The sequence below is a fragment of the Pseudopipra pipra genome, chromosome 2 (assembly GCF_036250125.1).
Source record: "Pseudopipra pipra isolate bDixPip1 chromosome 2, bDixPip1.hap1, whole genome shotgun sequence".
NCBI lineage: Eukaryota > Metazoa > Chordata > Aves > Passeriformes > Pipridae > Pseudopipra > Pseudopipra pipra.
The window spans coordinates 116757103-116774830 of record NC_087550.1 but is presented as its reverse complement, the minus strand read 5'-3'; the positions used below and the strand labels follow the sequence as shown (position 1 = coordinate 116774830).

Here is a 17728-nt window from a genome sequence, read left to right as displayed (position 1 = left end):
TCCTTGCTGGGCTGTTCCCCAGGGCTGGAGCAGCTCTGCAGGTGGAGTCTCACCTGAGCAGTAGTATATATTATATGTATATATTATAGTTATATCTCTATTATATTATACATGACCCTAAATGGCAGGGAAGTGTAAGATGTCCACAAATCCAAAAGCAAAACAGAGTGGAATTCCTTGCCCTGTCGCTCTCACCCTTCTCCTGGTGCTCAGACCAAGCTGACCAAGGGTTCTGGCTGCTCGGGGAAGCTCCTGCTCAGTGTCAGCTGAGGCTGGACACAGAATCCATGATTCTTGTTCAAACTAATCCCCAAGGCTGTTCTCTGCAAGGGAATGCCAGGGAATTCCCAGGGGAGCCTGGGAAGGAAAAATTGCTGTCAACAAGTCCATTAGTCTGTGGGATCCTGGCACTGGGACTGCTGCACTGCTGTCCCTGATTTAACTTCTCACCCCAACGTGGTTTGTGCTGTGCCGTGTAGAAAAGTGTATTGTGTCTTGGGGGTTGGGATATATTTTAACTGGAATATCCAGACAAGCTCTGTGTGAGTCAGACTAAAGGTTTACAAGTCAGGCCCAGCAAATCTGTGCCTTCTTCAGGCCGTGCAGCTGGTTGCACTTCCACTCTGCAGAGTGTACTTTAGCCACAGTGCCATGCAACAGAGCTAATTCAAATTGCAGTAGCTTGAGTTCTTTCGAGGTTTAACCACCTCCAAAATCATGTATAATGTGATTAGAGGTCAGCTCGTGGAGCCATTGCCGCTGCTTTTAACCTAATTAAGTGTTAATAGTAATAAAATATTCATAGCTATGAACTCCTAAAAGGGAAAAAAATATGGGCTCTAAAAGAGCTGGGTTGGGATAAAGCATTTTATTCCATTATAAAGACCACAAACAGAGGTGGGGGAAGTTTCTGGCAGCTTCTCAAAGAAGCCACCCCTGTAGCTCCCCTGCTACCAAAATCTTGCCACACAAGCACAATGCAAACTCCATTTTAAAATTATGAGGAAGTTCATTATGACTCAGAAGCACAAATGTACTTCCTAAGACCTGTTTTGTGGAATTTTAATCAAGAATGAATGTGATCAGATGAAATATTTAATTTTTTCTGCCATTAAAAAAAAACCCAAACTTTTTTTTCCTATTTTACGTCTTTTCTCCCCCTCAGATTCAAGATTGTGCCCAGAATTCCTTCACTTATGTGCAAACCTGGTTAATAAAAAGATAAGCACCTGACAGTTCTCATCCTGTCCCATTAACATAAGTGTTCTCCCACTATGCAAATGAGATGTGATGCTTAAAAATCTCTTGAGTTTTGCAACTTGACTTGATTTTAATGTCTGCTGCATAAATCTTCAATGTTTAACATCTCAGAAAACTCTATGTAATTTAAGGTTACATTGATCTTTACTCACAGAAAATGGGAGCAAGATTCAGGTAAGATGTTCTGCCACTACTTGATATCTTTTTGCTAAAATTTGGGTGGTTTTGTTTGTTTTAGAAAAGCAAAACTCTGCTTCTAGTAGTTCATACTCCAGTGTATCACTTCCACTCTTTCCTAACCATTCCATGGAACAGCTTGTTTTGCTTTGCAAAGCCTTGATGTGCAACTTTATGGGCTATTTTTCATTTCTTTCTATTTTTTTCTATCTCTTTCCATCAGAATTTCAGGTGCAGAAGCCTGGAGAATGGCATAAAAGATAGGAATATACACCCTCAATGTGAAATTTTGTTCAGATAGAGCTGTTATCCATCTTTATGGAGCTCTACTGGATATGTTCAGACCATGGGTAGGCTTGGCCTAGGCAGAGATGTCTCATTACAGGGTCAGGATTTAAGGCTCTGACTTCCTCCCAGGCTCTTCTGTGGTACTTGGAAAGCCCAAAATTACAGTGAATTCCTTGGTTTCCATTCTACTGCAGAGAAATGGATTCTCCTTTTCTGAGGACACAGTAGTAAAAAGACATCTTCATTTTTCTGGCCACCCTCTGAAATCCAGTCTGAGGATGCAATTCCTCAGAGCAGAATGATTTTCACTTTGTTAAATTGATTGCTGTGGGATTGTTCAGCCTGGAGAAGAGAAGCTTTGGGGTGACCTGATTGTGGCCTTCCAGGACCTGAAGGAGCTCCAAGAAAGATGGAGAGAGACTATTTACAAGGGTCTGGAGTGACAGGAGAAGGGGGAATGGCTTCAAAGTGACAGAGACTAGGATTAGATGGGATATTGGGAATAAATTCTTGGCTGGGAGGGTGGTGAGGCCCTGGCACAGGTTGCCCAGAGAAGCTGTGGCTGCCCCTGGATCCCTGGAAGTGTCCAAGGCCAGGTTGGACGGAGCTTAGAGCAACCTGGGCTAGTAGAAGGTGTCCCTATTCCATGGATGGAACTGGATCCTTAAAGTCCCTTTCAACCCTCACCATTCTATGATCTTGTGTTTACCATAGTGCTTAACACAATAATTGGAATATTTAAAGCAGGGACCCCACTACATGAGGGGAAAATGACTTATTTGAGCTTTATATGATGATGAATTTTTTCTGCAACTGGTCAGGTAAATCAGGTGTATGGAACATCAACAGAAAAACATAAAATTTACAGCTCTCAGTCTTCTCCTCAGACAGACCCACAGATAAAACCTCCAGACCCACAGTGTATTGAAGCCCAGAATGACATTTCAGTGTTCCAGCCCCTTGTGAGAGGGTTCATCCAAGACTTCTGGGGATCCCATTAAATCACACCTGCCTTTTCCACATCATTCCATACTTTCTTACAACCTGGCCTTGTGAAAAGTATAATTTACCTTCTACTTATCTAGAAACTTTATAATTCAGTTTTAATAGACTGTTTGTGTTTCTGCTAGTGAAGGAAGTTTCTGACACGCATAATTCCTAGAAACATCCCTTATTACTGTTTTTTTTTTTCTCTTCATGTAAAATGAAGGAAAACAAAATATTTTCCCTCTTACATTTTCTTGTCTTCTCATTTTTATGAAAACTGGTCTTTTAAAGCTTGATGTTACTCTTCAATGTGTCAACAGTCACTGGTATTTTGTGTCTTTCTCATAATCCTTCCTTGGGAGTTTTTGCACTAAAATTAGGACAAATGTCCAAATTTTCCAAGCTACCAAGATTTTCTGATCCTGTTTAAGGTGTGGGTGATGAGAAGCTTTGGAAACCAGGCCCTGGGTGTTTTAATAGAGTCATTATCCCTGGATGTTGTCACAACAGCCAGACCCTTTCAGTGCTTCGGATCCAAATGGAAAATCACATCCCAAATTACAATAAATGGGGATTCATGCCGTTATCAGCACAGAAGGCACTTCAGTTTCCATGCTCTGTTAGTCCTGCTTTTCTCAGCTGAGCCTGTCAACAAGGGGACTAATTAATGATTTTTCTAATATGGACACCTGCCCATGAGGAGCCACCAATTCTTTGTCTATAGAGAAAACTCTAAGGTAATTACCTTTTTTTTTTCTACTGCTCAGATTCTCAAAAGAGAGGTTTTTCTGACATTATCAGACAGGCAAGAGCCCTCTAGCACTTCTGGATAATTTTAAATTTTATACTTAGGAGAGGTTCCTTTTTGAGTTGTTTTGTTTCGTTTTTTTTTTTTTTTTTTTTCTGTTTATGGTCTCTATTCCACCTTATCCAAAAGGTCACCTCATTTCCAAAATCCCTTCTTTTGTGATTTTAGGAAAATTTTAGATTCAAGGACAAAGAAATTACTAAACTGGTCCAGAAAATTACTTTATTATACTCAAACACATAATTAAAAGTAGTCAAGAACCACTGGATTTATCACATCACAGCTCCACTTCCAGAAAATGTGCACAGAATTTTAACTCTAACACTTTATAATTATCTCATAATTCCTTGTCGGAAAAGAAACACCCCCCTGCACCTTTTGAGGGAATAAATTCTGTCTTACTTTGAGACCTTTCAATGAATTCTTTGGCACAACTTTTATAATTATGATTTTAATCCCTTTCTTCTTTTTCCCTAACACAATGCAGCATGTTCTTTATTACACATTTTATGCAGTATCTCCATTACTGAAAGTCTTGAAGACCATCTGAGCTGGATTAGAGAAATTGGGAAGAGCCACAAACCATGAACCCACTCCCTGCTCTGTCTCCTTCTCTGATCCCCTTCTTGGCAGATGCAGAGCCAAATAAAACCTTCCCTGTGTTTTGCTTGTACATTTTGTTGAAATGCATCGTGATTTAAACCTGATTTCTTTGCTGTTTTCTGAAACCGAAGGTCTCTGACCTACAGAATGTGTCGTATTTGGAATATGTGGCTTTTCCTTCACTGCTCTTTTCCTTCTTGTTGCTGCTGCTGATTTTAGTGAGCCAGAATTTTGGGCTCCTCCTTCAGGGCCTGTTCTACCAAGCATTTAGTGGTCCTTTATTCTTCAAGAGATTGGTAGGGTTGCTTTCTGTGGGAAGAAACATCAGAATTTGGCTTTCTGTAATTAGTCCAAAGGAAATCACTTTCTTTTGGGCAGAACCAGCTCATGCTGCAGGAGTAGGGGAAATTAGAGAATGGCCTGGGTCGGAAGGGACCTCAAAGGTCATCTCATTCCAAACCCCCCTGCCATGGGCAGGGACACTTTCCACTAGACCAGGTTGCTCCAAGCCCTGTCCAACCTGGCCTTGGACACTTCCAGGGATCCAGGGGCAGCCACAGCTTCTCTGGACAACCTGGGCCAGGGCCTCCCCACCCTCACAGCCAAGAATTCCTTCCTAATATCCCATCTAACCCTGCTCACTGTCAGTTTGAAGCCATTCCAGTTGTCCTGTCCTTCCATCCCTTGTCCAAAGTCCCTCTCCAGCTCTCCTGGAGCCCCTTTAGGCCCTGGAAGGGGCTCTCAGGTCTCCCTGGAGGCTTCTCTTCTCCAGGTGAACACCCCCAGCTCTCCCAGCCTGGCTCCATGGCAGAGATGCTCCAGCCCTGGGATCAGCTTAGTGGCCTCCTATGGACTTGCTCCAACAGATCCAACAGATCCATCTTTCTTGTATTGAGGGCCCCAGAGCCAGACACAGCCCTACAGATGGGGGAACAATGGGGGAAATGCCAGATGGGGGGAGGAAATAATCATTTAGGGGTAGAAATGCTTGAGGGATCTCAAAGGCCTGGAAAGGCAGGGGAACCCCATTATGCAAAGAGGGGAGGGCTGCACAGGAAAGGGCAGATCCAGGCTGGGATTGGAGGCAGGATGGCTGTGTCAGCAGGGCAGGATCTGCTGAAGCAGGGGAAGGGTCTGGAGAACATGTCCTGTGAGGAGCAGATGAGCTGGGGGGGTTTATCTGGAGAAGAGGAGGCTCAGGGGGGACCTCATTGCTCTCCCCAACTCCCTGACAGGAGGGGGCAGGGAGGGGGGTCGGGCTCTGCTGCCATGTCCAAGGGAAAGGGGGAGAGGGAATGGCCTCAAACTGCACCAGGGCAGGGTCAGGTTGGAGATTGGAAACAATTTTTCCCTGCAGGAGTGATCAGACCTTGCCATAAGTGTCCCAGGGAGGTAGTGGAGTCCCTGTGTCTGGGAGCGTCCCAGAGGTGTGTGGATGTGGCCCTTGGGGACATGGATTAGGGGTGATCCTGGTGGTGCTGGGTGAGGGTGGCACTGGATGATCCTGAAGGTCTCAGCAAACCTTGATGACTCTGTGATTCCGTGATGTCCCAGAGGAGCCAGTCACCTGCTGGGAAGCACTTCCCCAGCTGGGCCATGGTGCTGAGCTGTGTTTGGCACCTGAACAGGTACCTGTGTGAGATGTTCTGCGTGAGGGGCACCCACCCCCTCAGATCTCAGCAGACTGGACACTGTCTGGTGGGTTAGTGTGGGATGTCTGAGGAAAAGCTGAAACGAATCAGCTTTTGGAATTTAACTTTAGGCCTTGAATGCCCCAAAGGCTTCCACTTGTTGGATGGAAGGGCATGAAAACAGCTTAATGGGGAGGAGACCTGAATAAAATCACTCCAGAAATGAGATAATGTTTCAAGCAGATTGCATGGACGTGTGCAACATGGGCATACAAGTCATTTTTGGGGGGTTTTTTTAGAGCTTTTTTTTTTTCCCCAGCCAAAACACTGGCACTTAGATGGATGAATCACTGCTCTTATCTGGCAGTGCTGAAGGAAAATCTAAACTGGTGACTTCTTCTTTGCACTTTAATGGAGGCACTACAGCAAAGACTGGAATTTGATGTGACTGAAAGAACAAGGTCTAATCTCTTGTGTCGGGAGGCACTGATGTTAACACCTTTTTTTGAGCAACTTCTGTATTGTTGTGGCTTTTTAAAAAATTTAAAATGCAATATGGTTATAACAACATCAGGGCTGCTTCTTTTTAATTCTGTTTTTCTACTGAAATAAGTCTGTTGTGACTATGGTGCAATTTCCCCCCTCTTCTAACAGCATTTCTAGTTTTGAGATGGCTTTCAACCACATTTATCAGAGTAGCTAAAGGTTTCAATCCAATTATTCTATTTCAATTTTATTTCAATTTCAATTTCATTATTTTTTTGGTATTTCTTTTTTAAATTGGCAGCTGAGGAGGAGCCTTTGGTACAAGGCAGTGGAGAATTCACATGGGACAGTTCCATGGAATTTGTGCCTTCTGTTGCTCAAAAAAAATCGCCCACAGATGGTGGAGAATATGCACCTTCAGGGCCTCAAACAGTGATAATTCTGTGATTCATTAAACTTAAGTATCTTCCCTGAAGGTCTTGGTGAGCTGTGAGAGTCAATACATTTACCCCTGGGGCCCAATTTCAGCTCTAGATTAATAGTTGTCTTTGGTATATTTGGTTAAGTTATAAATTTTTAAGTCTGGGCTAAAATTTTTAATCAGGGAACAATTTATATTTAAATGTATTGTACAGCTCTTTGTTTCTGTGCAGTTCTTTGTATTTCTCATTTTGCTGCTACCAAGTTGTGTCCTCCTTACTCCAGAAGGGGCAGGAATAATTCACTGTGTAACTCTCCTGACCAAAATGGATTGTTTTAATTTTATTTTTTTTAAGTGGATTTCAGAATTACAGAGAATCTCAGAATTAAGGGATCTCAGAATTTACATCACCCATGAAAAATGAGGTTGATTTCTCATTGTATCCACCCCCAAGTTGTTCAGTAGTAGAACGAGAGCAGCAGTTTGATATAAAAAATACATTAATTAATCAATCCATTTCAGAACTTAGTTTAATACTGTTTTCTCCCTTCTGTAACAGTATAAATTCCTTTTTTCCAGTACCTCCTGAGATGACCTTCTACTGGCTGCACAAAGCACATTCAGTGCTGTACTTTTGGCTGACCTGAAAATTATTGGTGGTCTAGAATCCTTGACAAGGTCTGTCCAGCTGCTTTCCAGCTTTCAACATGGATTAAGGCAGGAACAGTGCAAGGAAAGCAGCTGCACACCTGTTAAAGCAGCTGGTTCAATGCCACACAAATCGTTCCTTGGTGGCACGATGGAAAAGGGCAGGAGGACCTGCATGGATAAAACACTTCCATTATGAATAAAACACTTCCATTATGGATAAAATACTTCCATTATGGATGGCTACTCCTGAAACGAAAAACCTCCATGAAATTATTAAGAGCAGGTGCAGATGGATGAAAGAATGGATGAGGAGAGGCAGGGAACACACCTCAGGGGTTCTCTCCCCTGGTGTTTCTACCAGCACAGAAAGACCAGTCCAGACTGGATCAGAATTAGCAAAGGGTGAATTATTCTTTTGCATCAGTTTTGGGCTTTTTCTGCTCGTTGGGACAGCTCAAGACAGATTGTGTGATGACAATCTTATGTGTGCTGTTTGAATATAAAATAGGGATGGGATCCAGCAGCATGTGTGTACATGGTGCAGAACAAAATGTTCTGTAAACCTTGACAGAAAAGTGTGTGTCCTTGCCAGAAATACACACCCTTGAAAGACATAAAAAGCTGTTAATATGTGTGTAGTCTATCAGGAGTGGAAATTGAGAGAGGGAGGTGAGATTTTGTGGCCTCTATTGCCGTTTATCACTTTCTTCAAAGGGACTGTAACCCCTGAAAACACCCAGTCTCCTTCTAGGAGAACCCAGGTTGAACTGCTGAGCATCCCGAGGGGAATTCATTCATCTTTCTGCCGGGCCTTGTGAATTATTTAACCCCTTCGGGGCTGCTCAGAAGGATTTTTGGTTTAACCTTCAAGATTGCACTGTTTGAAAAGGCACCTTCTATTACCTCCTCTTTGTGGTTTCTTTTTTGCTGTTCTTTCACACCCTGAACTGTGTAAATTATAAAAGTCATGGACCTGCCCAGACCACACATGGAAAATTCACCTGGGTGGGTGCTGACACTGAGAAATGAAGGGGAGTGGATGTCCAGACAACTCTGAAGGTATTTTATATATATATAAATATATAGTTATTTTGGCAGCTAAATACCCTAAAAAAACAACTGGCCCTCTTTTTTTTTTTTTTCCTGGAAAACAGTAAAGATATGCAGAATAAACTACTCCAAAAGATAATGTATAAGTACCATGGGAAGGTTGTATTGCTACTCTTGTTACCACTAGAAATATTAATTCTTCAAAACCAGATTTGTTTTCTATGCCATGAGTAACACCAAGTGTTGAAAAATGGGTTTGAAATATGTTTTGAGAGGTTACCAGGATGTTGTTGCACTGTGTGTGCTACAGATTTTACTTTAATAGCTATGTTTGCATGAAAATCTCTATACATCTGTAAGAATGCTTCACATTTTAGTGGGAATGAGCTGCTAGAGTTGTACTAAGAGCTAGAACTTCTGTGGCAACTTTATGTGTCCCCAGTGAAATGAGGTGGAATATTACAGAATTTATTAGAGGGGATGTGTCTGTCCCAGGATATCCTGTTAGGACACCTATGGCACCAAACTGTCACATCTCTGACTAGTGTAAAAATAACCAATAAAAATGATTATGCAGTTTTACAAATGTCCTTTGCTGTTACACTTCAGTGTATCCTGAATTCCTGTGTTCCTCATTCCTCATCAACTGCCCAAAAGTGTCCCCTGTATTTTTCTTGCTTGTTGAAAAATCACTAGGTTAAAACATTGAATTTTTTTTCTTTTTTTTCTAATTTAATTGTAGCAAATATCAGCAATGCTTCCTACTAAGCAAAGGTTTCAGAAGTAAAATGGGCTTTTGGAATATCTATTTTATTTTTGCCCCAAAGTCATCTCTTTAGGCTCTGAGCCAAATATCTGAACTGGCTGGAATAGAAACCAATCTATAGAGCTTTGCCATGAGTGCCCTGAGGTGTTCAATTGTGTCTAAAAATAAATGAACTGATTTGGATTATGGACAAATCATTGGATTTGGATGAAATAGGGACCTGCACTTTTCTAAATTTTGTTTTTGTTTTTTTTTTTTAAGAACCCTAGTCCAAAGGCAACTGCACTGAGACCTGTCTTCTATCCCCCCAAAAACTGATATCATTCTTCTAATCAGAAAAAGAGAAACCAGTGCTATGAAAGACACTAATTCTTTTCTCTTTATGGATGCAGAGAGAACCAAAGTGCTGGAACTCACTAGAGAAGTTTGTTTGATTTTGTTTTAAACAAATAGATTTTAAAGCATCTGAAAACAATCTGGAAAACTACCTATTTGCATTTTTCCTCATTTTTTCTTTGGGGAGACCTATTTTGTAAATTAACCAGTGTTTTTTTAAGAACTCTTCGTGCTTTATGAACATTTTTTGCAAAGTTCCCATGTCTTTGAAAGGAGGAGTTTGACATAGGTGGTGACTTCATGTTTAAGAGTGTTTTCTGTGCAGATTTTTTAAGTCTGTGAGGGCAAAGCACTTTACCAAGTGAGATATATATTTTCCTTTGGTCAACATTATGATACATCACCTCAGAATACAAATTGCTTCTTGGTTTCAAAGGGGGAAATCTCTTCCTTTTTGTTCTAGAGTCTCTTATGGTTTTATTCTTAAAAATTTTTATTCCTTCTGACTTTTCTTGCTTTTGCATCTTTTCCCCCACATGTGTGTACTTATTTCTTTTTCAGGAAGAAAAAAGGATTAATAATCAGAATTAGCTATCAATGGCTCATTGATTAAAAAAAAAATATATGTAAAATAATGCCTAAAGAGTTAATCTGAATAAATTTAAGGCAATGGTATGAGTTAACCTGAAGGAGACACCCACAAAATCAATGACAATCTAAAATCAGTTATTTCCTTTACCTAGAATCCATCCTGTAAAGACCAACTATTATTGATCCTGTCTATTCTCCTGTCAGGATCATCTTAGTTTTCTGCACATGCTGCATGTTTATAAGACAGTTTTTGGATTCAGGCATTAACCAACTGCTAGATTGAAGAAGAATAATAATTAAAAAAAATAGATTCAGATTGACTCCTGCATCTGATTTTCCTTTTCTTGGTCATTGGGAAGGCTGGTTTTTTTCCCATCTGGCCCAATTTGTGCTCTTGTGAGTTTGCCCATGTTTTGTTTTTTTTTTCTGGCTGGAGCTGAGGGTCTGCTTTTATTTGATTAGAACTGGAGAACAGAGGATTACATCTGACTTGCCTGGCATGTGGAATTCCAGCATTCCAGGTGTTCAAATCATTTCCTATTGCACCAGCATCCACTAATTTCCCTTCCTTCATCCAGCAGGCTGAAGAGGGAATTTAAAGTTGACAGAGTCCATGACTTTTAACTAACTCATGTAACAACAGGCCTGGCTTGATAAGTAATTTTGACAAATCCTTGTCCTCTGCCAACTAATCCCCTTTTTGTGGGCAAGGAACATGCATTTTATGGCTTAGAATTGCTGTAGTAATGGAAAGAAGATACGTTTTTCAGCCTGGGTGGTTTCTCGTGTGTCAGTTCTCTTGCTGCCTGCAGAATTAAGACCAAAATAAACTGTGTTCTGTGGTTTTTTTTTTTTTTTTACTTATGGATGAGGGAGTTTGTCTTTTTTTTTTTTTTTCCCTGGGTGTTAACATATTATATTATGTTTCTTCTCCAAGTCTAATCTGCTGACTCAGAATACAAGGGAGTAAACAGATGTTGCAGGGGTAGGCTTTTATTTATTTATGTTTTGGGGGAAAAGGTGTGGTTGCTCTGAAGCAGCTCAGGCAGGAAAGGCCCCAGACACTTTGAACTTGCACATTTAACAAGATGTAAAAAGCAGGAGGAGAGGCTAGAAATTAAAGGTTTTATTCTTCATGCTCCTATGTGGGCTGCAAATAACCTTTCAAACCAGATTTGTGTTGGGTTTTTTTGTTTTAATACGAAATCAAGGCAGCAAGTTCTGTAGTCAGCTCTGTCATAACTTTTATAGAGTGACCTCAGGAACAGACACAGACTTTGCTGTAGGTCAGCCCACACCAGGAGACTGAGGAGAATATTTATTGGCTAAGAACTAAGCAAATGTCCTACAAATGGCCAAAGAATCAAAAAGAAGCATCTGTGGAGTCTAAGGGCTAACATATAATCCAATTACGGATTTTTTGTTCTCCACAAACACTTTAGCACCAAACCAGTCAAGATTTTGAGTTAAAAGAAGTTCTCAAATAAGTTTAATTCACTTATAGGGTTATGAGCTTTCAGTTCTTACAAGTCACCAAGTAAGGGCTACCTGAACAGTGTGGTGCCATTATTGAGTGCAGGATTGGCTTTGTGCACAAGAAGATTAGACAACAGAATTCCAAAACCAGTATTTTCTTGCAGCTTGGTCTGGCCAGAGCTCAGGCTGCTGAGTTGAGATGGGCATGGCTGAGGAGATGGGGCTAAATTCACAGAATCCCAGAACAGCTGAGTCTGGAAGGTATCTCTGAAGGCTGTCTGGTCTAACCCACAGCTCAAGCAGAGTCACCTAGACCTGGTTGCTCCAGACTGTGTTCAGGTGGTGTTTCAATATCTCCAAGGATGGAAGATGCCTTGACCTCCCTGTGCCAGTTCCCAGTCACCCTCACAGCAAAAAAGTGTTTCCAGACCTCCAGACAAAGCATCCTGTGTTCCAGGTTGTACCCTGTCACTGGCCACCTCTGGAAAGCACCTGAATCCATCCCCTCTGCACTATTTCTTCAGGTGTTTCTATACATTGATAAAATCCCCCCTGAGTTTTCCCTCCTCCAGAAAGAGGTGCTCCAGTCCCTTGATCACCTTTGCAGCCCTTCATTGGACTCTTTCTAGCACTGAACAGCAAACTCCAGGTGTGTCTCACCAGTGCTGAGAAAAGGGGAGTTCCTCTCATTTCTCCTCTTTCACCCAGCAGTGCCAGGAGCAGCAGTGAGCACAGCTCACCACAGCTTTCCCCAAGGCCCCTCTCTACCAGCTTTTCCATTTATCCTCCTCAGATCTGAAGGAGCTTTCATCCAGCTCTCCGATTTGGAGCAGTAACCTCTGACTCCTTGACCCAGAGCAGCTCTGAGCTGACTCTGGTGTGGCAGAGCACAGAGCAGCCAGCCCTGGCTCACAGCAGACGTTGGCTCCCCGTCATATTTACACTCCACACACTCAGAGCTGATCCAGGGCCCCTTGAAACCAGTGGGAGGCTTTCTCTTGGCTTCAATGGGACCTTGATCAGGCCCTTAATTAGTTATACTTCCATTATTGCTCAGCAGGAGCCTGAAGGCAGAACCTTTTACATTCCTGCCCCTTTTTTTATGTTTGGGAACACTCCTGTTATTGAAACACGATGTGACGAAACTCCCTAAGGTACAGTAAAAAGGGATTTTTTTCCCCCCTTTCTTGGTTTCACAGAAATCTACAGTTCCTTTTGTTTTCCCTTTGTTTGTTCCCTCCTACAGTAAGCACATTAATTACCTGCTCTTTCAGCCTTTCTACTTTCAGTTACAGTAACCTTAAAGGAAAGGACTGCTGACGAGAGGGATTCAGGATCCAGAATCCTGCTGCTAAAAGCAGCTCAATATATAAAACCCTGAGAGTGATATGGGTTCTGTTACCCCACTTGGAGAAGTTACACTGAGACTTCTGAGCCTAAAATTTCTAGTGCAAGCCTGTGGGTGTTTGGAGTGCAACTCAGGCTAGAAAGTTCTAGCAGAGTACAATCTGCATCGCTGCAATCCCACACAGCTCTGCAAAGCCAGCTCCAGGAGTAGGGATTATTTCTGAAAAAAGGTTTGGAAAGGCAGAGGTGAAGACACCCTAAACTGCACTGAAACAAATCATTTCAGATGTACGTCATGATATACATCATAAGATTCAGGCTCATGGGGTTTTTTGTCTTCTCATCAGTTGGACTCCAGCCACCTCTAAGTCAAACATCTACTTCAGTGGTTCGTCCTGTCTGACACTGCAGGCAATTGGGAAGAAAGGTGGCACAGGGAATCATCCTCTGGAGATATCTGTCGCCTTTAATTGGTTAGAAAAGGTATCCAGACAGGGGGCCTACCCTAGAAATTCAAGTTCTTAATAAGACAAAGTCCTTCTCCCCTTCACTGGGTGCAGTAAATATTTTCCATATGTCCGGTTCTGGGCCCTCATGGAAGAGAGACATGGAGGGGCTGGAGTGTGTGCAGGGAAGGGAACAGAGCTGGGAAGGGGCTGGAGCAGCAGGAGGGGCTGAGGGAGCTGGGGGGGCTCATCCTGGAGAAAAGGAGGCTCAGGGGGGACCTTCTGGCTCTGCAACCCCCTGACAGGAGGGGGGAGCCGGGGGGGGGTCGGGCTCTGCTACCAGGGAACAAGGGACAGGAGGAGAGGGAACGGCCTCCAGCTGTGCCAGGGGAGGCTCAGGTTGGACAGGAGGAGGAATTTCCTCCTGGAAAGGGTGGTCAGGCCTTGTCAGGGGCTGCCCAGGGAGGTTTGGAGTGCCCATCCCTGGAGGTGTCCCAGGAAGGCCTGGCCGTGGCACTCAGTGCTCTGGGCTGGGGGACAAGGTGGGGATGGGGCACAGGGTGGACTCCACGGGCTGGGAGGGCTTTTCCAACCTCAATGATCCTGTGATTCCATGATTCCATGAGCTCAAGGCACAGAGTCTTAGTTCTGTTTGACACTGGAGGCACTGATCAGAATGGGCAGGGCAGGTCAGGCTGCCCGGGGTAAACTTAGGGACAAATGTGGAGATCCCAGACACCTCTGTCAATAAAGTGCAAACTTGCTGTCTGCATGCCTGGAAAACTCCCAGTCTCTCCCTGGCATTATCAATACTTCAAGGTTGGAGTGCAATGACTGGCAATGTGTTTCACCCAGAAGGAGCATCACCTCACACCCCAAATCCATCTGCATGGTGGTAGCTGAGGGTGAAAGCAGAGAGGGATCCATCTGGCCCACGATTTATGGGCACTGCATTTTTACTGTCACTTTTCAAAGAGTTATGTTAACACCCACCTCCAGGCTGAGTCCTTGCCTGTGCAGCTCTGTTCTAAAAACATTCCCTTTCCCAGCTGAAGAACCTGCTCCTGTTTTCCCCATCTCTCCAGCTATTCTTTCATGTTGCTGGTGCAGAACAAGACACTTGAAAAACGTCTGCATAATATGTCTGTGGATATCTTTGGGGAAGGTGAGGAGAGGCAAGTGCTGCCTTTGCAGGATGAAGAACTGCTTTAAAAAGAATTTTTATGGCACTGTCTGAATATAGAGTTATAAAATCACAGAATGGTTTGGATGGAAGGGACCTCAAAGATCATCTTGTTCCCACCCCCTGCCGTGGGCAGGGACACCTTCCACCAGCCCAGGTTGCTCAGAGCCCCATCCAACCTGGCCTTGGACACTTCCAGGGATGGAGCAGCCACAGCTTCTCTGGACAACCTTTTCCAAGGCCTCACCACCCTCACAGGGAAGAATTTTGGCCACTACTTGAAATTTAAATCTAAACTAAAACTTACACAAAAAGGTATCTTCCGCTAATTGGATATAATTTACCTAACAGGCAGATTTTTCATGTGTGCCATATAATACATTTTCAAAGCTCAGACTTAATCTGGCACTTCATCTACCACCCTTTCACTCTGATTCCATATTGCCTGCTTTCCATAAATAATACACTGCTCTTTTTCTTGCTGACTAAGGACAGTAGTTCTAAAGAGAGAACTTTCATGCTGTTCCTTATCTGATAACATCACTGAGGAATCCTAGATGAGAAGGGACGACTTTATATTGTCATTTATTTATATATCTATTGTTCTATTGTTTTCCATCAAGCCTCAACAATTCTATTTCCAATTCTACCACAGTAAATTTTAATATGTACAATTATTGTGCCTAAAACCCACACATTTACCTGCACTTTTAGGGTGGAATTGTAGTTTGAACTGTGCTAATTGTTTCTTATTATGATGTATGAGCAGGCAGGGGAGAGTCAGGGACAGAAAAGAAGTGGGAGTGTTTCCCCTGACCCACCCTAAATTTTCTGTGTTGTCAATGAGCTCCTTAAAATTTCCCTGATCTTTGAGGGATGTGGTTCTCTCCTCTCCAAACATCCAAAGTCAGACACTAGTTGTTGGATAAGATAAGGAGTCAGTGAAGCTGAGCTCTGATAACTGGCAGAGCTAATCAGGTCATACTCCAACATCTTAGCAGAAAATGAAGAATTTTAATTGGAAACACATGCTGGGGCTTGGCATCATTTACATTTCCATTATAATGCACATTGGATGGCAGCAGAGTGTTCAACATCCCACAAGAACAAAAGACACAGGGGAAAAAAAAAATCTTAGGTGTCAACTGGACTTATTAGATTTGCTTCAGCTCAAATTTCTGCAAACTCCAAGATTTTGCAATATTTGCTCCTCAGAGGTGCATTAATTGAGGAGGCAGGAGGATGATCCATTTAGGAGAACGTGGTGGCCACATTCCCTTCCCTCAGATTTCCAGTAATTGCTCGAAGGAGAGAGAAAAATCAGTCGGGGCAGTGAAATCCCAAATCTTGTGCCAGAGGAATCCTGTGAGATTTGGAGCCATTAAGGTTATTTTTTCTCTGTTTTTTGCTCTGTGTGTGACGAGATTTCCCCCTCTTTTGTATACACGTCGTGCATGGACTCATTCATTGCTACAGAGCAGGAATGTTAGAGCTGTGTCCTGGCCAGACACACGTGGAATAATTTTCTTTTGAGGAATGCAAGGTGGACAACCTGTCCTGCTGCCAGGAGCTGGACTGCTGATTCCAGGCCCTGTTTGAACACTGAATTATCTGTCCCTTTGGATTTGCACACACAGCCACAACTGTGCTCACATGCACAAGCACAAATGCACCTCGTTCAATCTGCATTTTAATTTTATTACTCTTATTTTCCTTGTTTTTCCATGGCAATACTTTTAATGAACTCCTTTCTTCCCTCCTTATTGAATTTCTGAAGAGAAAAGACAATCTATGGGGAAGGAATTTGAGCAAAATCCTTCTCTCCACACAGCAAAGTGGGGTTTTTTCTGCATTCCATGTGTTTTACCTTGAGTGGGGGATCTCCTTGCAAGGGATGTTGTGCTGACAGAACTAGTGGGGAATGTGAGTGATTCACAGTGAAAACTGGTGAGGAAAATTTGCTGTTTGCAGTCAAACAAAGTCCTCCACAGACTTCTGACTACACAACCTTTAATATAGAGAAACAGTTAATAACAGTGCAATGTTGAAGCAGAGGTGTGGAACTGCATGTATAATGGAAATGGGAAGCTTTCATCATTTTCAGAACTGACAAAAATAGTGGATATTTAAGTACTTCATCTTGGCTTATTATGAGCTGGAATTTCTCTGTACTTACTGAGAACTGAACGTTTTGTGGCTCGAAAAAGCTTCAATTCCTCCAACCTGGAGGTGGATACAGTGAGCTGGGAAACACTGGAGGTGTCCTGGGTTTGGCTGGGATGGGGTTAATTTTCCTCCTAGTAGCTGGTACAGCGTTTTTGGATTTAGTATGGAAAAAATGCACCGAGATTTAGTTGTTGCTGAGCAGTGTTACCCCTAAATCCAAGAATTTTTAGTGTCTCTGCTCTGCCACTGAGGAGGTTCACAAAAAGCCAGGAGGGCATGATCAGGACAGGTGACCTGGACTGGCCAAACGGATATTCCAAACAACAGGACATGATTCCCAGGATATAGCTGGGGGAGCTGACTGGGAGTGGCTGATGGATGCTCAGGAACAGGTTGGGTGTCAGTCAGTGGGTGGTGAGCAATTGTATTTGTGCATCACTGTTGTGGTTTGAGACCCCCAAAAATCCAATTTCCGAGTCCAAGCCCCCCTCCCACGACTCACCCCAGTGTGAGAGGGGTTTTCCAGACACAACACAAGACTCAATATGGGGGAAAGGGAATTATATTACAATTATTACACAGATAAATATTATAATGTATTATAATATATAATATATAATACATATATATATAATTATAATATATAATATATAAAACATAATACATTATAATACATTTCTGTACTCTCTCTCCTTTTCATTATTATGATTATTATTATCAGTAGTGTCAAAGTATTATTATTATTATTATTATTTATTATTATTTATTACTATGGTCATTGTTACTACTACTACTACTATTCTTATTCTTATTCTTATTCTTATTCTTATTCTTATTCTTATTCTTATTCTTATTCTTATTCTTATTCTTATTCTTATTCTTATTCTTATTCTTATTCTTATTCTTATTCTTATTCTTATTCTTATTCTTATTCTTATTCTTATTCTTATTCTTATTCTTATTCTTATTCTTATTCTTATTCTTATTCTTATTAAACTGTTCTTATCCCATGAGGTTTAATTTTTCTTTCCAATTCTCCTGCCCATGGATGGGCT

The 17728-nt window shown here is 42.2% G+C and overlaps 1 protein-coding gene across 2 annotated transcripts in view; it reads right to left on the bottom strand.

Annotated features, from left to right (window-relative positions):
• The window catches only part of KCNJ6 (potassium inwardly rectifying channel subfamily J member 6), a 165684-nt gene that overhangs the window by 125241 nt on the left and 22715 nt on the right, over nt 1–17728 (bottom strand). The gene's annotated exons all lie outside the window — the stretch shown is intronic.